The 2,990-nt window shown below is 40.6% G+C and overlaps 1 protein-coding gene across 4 annotated transcripts in view; it reads right to left on the bottom strand.

Moving 5' to 3' along the window:
* ATXN2 (ataxin 2) overlaps window positions 1-2,990 on the bottom strand; it is a 123,645-nt gene that overhangs the window by 70,928 nt on the left and 49,727 nt on the right. The window lies entirely within an intron of this gene.

Genomic DNA, 2,990 nt, shown 5'->3' with positions numbered 1-2,990 from the left:
TGTTTGTGATACTTTGTACAGAAGCCCTGGGACCTTACTGGAAGCCTGAAAGAGGATTTTCTCGTTCTATGTGTACAGAAGTCCTGGAGGAGGATTTTGAAGGTCCTGGAACTTTACTGATGATTTGTGCTGACCTCATGAACCTTGTTTGTGGGTCTGTGCTGATTTCTATGTTGATGATTTGTGTTGACTTCTCAGACCTTGTTGGTGGATCTGAGTTGATTTCACAAGCATATAGTGAACTAATAATGGTGCCGGCAATGTGTATGAATATTATTGTGGTTCTGGTAAGCTTTGTCTTCCCAAAAATAGGAACTATGGACTTCAGGTGGACTGGACACCGTGAGCTTCAATGTGGAATGGGAACTGGATGAAGAACTGGACAAGGAGCTGGACAAGGAACTGGGAGCTTCCTGCCTTTGAATCCAGGTGACAATTGGAACTGAGACTGACAGCCAGCCTGGAGTCAAGCTGAAAGAAGACCACTTGGATATTGTGCACTAACTGAGAAGATTATGATTTACTTGTGACCAAGGGGTGGATGGCCTGTGTATTTTCCACTACTCCTTAAGAGATTACTGAATAGTGACTGATTACTGAGTGACTGATGATTGAATAGTGACTAATGACTAAATAGTGACTGATTTGTAACTTACTGTGCACCATGAGTGGAGAACTTTGATTATTGTATTTTGTGACCCTTAAGGATGATTGAATGATTGAGTTACTAAATGACTGCACTTTGTTGAAAATTATTGTGACCACTTTGGTGAAAAACTATGTGGCCATTTTAGTGATAAGTCATTGTGAATGCTGTATTTTGATTTTCTGTGATATGTTGTAACACCGGGAATGCTGTACCTTGATTTTCTATAAATGTTTTGCTCTGATTTGTTATTGAATAGTGTTCACTATACTATGTAATCAGAACCTTAAAAGCTGTTCACAGTAGCATTCTTCTGGAAAGCTGCTCGTGCATGGCTTTACAATCAGCAATACTGTTTTAGACCATTTAAAATACCTAGACAGTATAAAATACCTGAGCATATACCTGCCAAAACAAAGGAACTATATGAACATAAAAATAAAATACTTTTTATACAAATAAACTCAGATCTAAATAACTGAAGTAGTATTTATTGTTCATAGGTAGGTAAAGACAATATAATTTTTAAAAGACAATTATACCTAACTAATCTATTCAATGTCATCCCAATTGTGTGCATCCCTAATGATGGCACAAGTCAATAGATAACTGCTGCCAAAATCTTGATTGGGTGATAAATATGTATTGAATGAACTGCCAAGGAGGAAAGGCTATCAAGTGATGGTGATAGAGAATTAGAAAATAGCAATAGGAATTCAAATTCTCCTACTATGACCAACGGATGGGGGAAGGGAGTTTGAGTGAATGTATAACCACTGCCTGAAAGGGAGTCCAGGAAAGCTATGTAATCAGGAGGGAATCAGGTCTCAATGCAAACAGATGTAAAGAGTAAGAAAAGGTTTGACACAAGGAGCTGATAAGATCATTAAGGAAAAGAAGGTATGAAAGAAGAGGGCCCTGAACAGCAACCTAGGTTACTCCTACCTATGCCTTAAAAGTAAAATTATGATCCAAAGAAGATGGAACTTTTCAGATAAGCAAAAGGGTAGATGAGGGAACAAGAGGCATCAGCTACATGTGTTTATTGTTGGCCACGCAAAGAAAACAAAAAACATTACTTCAGAGCTCTCTGGAATTTCTAAGCCACCTGAAACAGATGTTGACCAACACTGTTAAAAGGGGTAAAAGGCAGGATTACATCCTAGGGGGGGGGGGGGGGGGAGAATTAGGTGGTGCAGTGAATAGAGTACTGGGCCCTGGAGTCAGGAGGACCTGAGACCTGACCAAATCAGGCCTCAGATGCTTAAGCATTTAGAAGCTGCATGACCTTTGGCAAGTCACTTAATGCCAATTGTCCTGCCTCCCTCCCTCCAAAAAAAAGAAAGAAAAGAATAGGACATGATGACAGAAAACGTCAGATTTAAGGCCAATTCCATCATCTATCTGTGCTGATTTCTACTGTCTCCACAATTTCTGAAAGCATAAAAAGGGGGAGAAGGAAGGGGAATTGTTGAGTCAGTGGAGAAGATACACAAAAGATTGGGTTTCACTTTTAACCAAATTCAGACTTGGTTGGTTTTTTTCCTCCTGCCCAGATTGAGATCATGTTTTGGTTTTTCCCCCTCTTCTATTTTTAGTTCCTAACTGTCCAATAGCTAGAAATAACACATTGGTAGGGGAACACAATCCCCACATGGCATTTCCCTAGAAAGCAAATAACTGTCTTCTAAATATTCAGTAAGTAAGACGGTTATTGTGTTTTTTCTTTGTTCTTGAAGAGAACAGTGACATCAGGGAGATGGTGACATGACTTGCAGTTGGTTTTTGATTTGAGTGAGGAAGGGCTGTGCAAGACCCTCAGGGTAACTGGCCAAAAGACAAACAATTACTATTTACATTCACTCTGAGCCAGAACCCCCAAAAAAAGTCATTAAGTAGTGCTTGGGCAGGGACCTATTGTCATCCAATCAATGAGCTCCAGAGTTTAAAGTGTGTTTAAGGCTTCTCTTTGGGAAAGAGATCTAGCCAGTAAACCCCAAGTTAACAGGCAGCTTTAGGCCATCAAAACTGACCTTCCTTTGAAGAGCAGAGGCAAGAGAACCCAGATGACTTACCCAACGGGCTGGGTCCCAAATCAGGCAGCTCTGACTACTCATAGCAACCCTGAGGGTCTTCCCCTCCCAGTTTGATTCTTTTTAAATTAAAGGAGTCATCCCTAGACTTACTTCTTAAAGAGGCCTACCAATTCACCGAATGCGTATTATCTCACTCAAAGTGAGAATCTAAAAAGACCTTAGCCTAAAAGGGCCAGGGTCTCCCTTTGCATCCTGGGCCTTTTCCAGTCATCCTGATGAGTAGCTGGCCACTGGACCCAGATGGCTCT

This window comes from Petaurus breviceps, unplaced genomic scaffold (assembly GCF_028583685.1).
Source record: "Petaurus breviceps papuanus isolate PSGF00001 unplaced genomic scaffold, PetGlider_PUasm1.0 99, whole genome shotgun sequence".
Lineage (NCBI taxonomy): Eukaryota > Metazoa > Chordata > Mammalia > Diprotodontia > Petauridae > Petaurus > Petaurus breviceps.
This window is presented reverse-complemented; position numbering and strand designations above follow the sequence as displayed.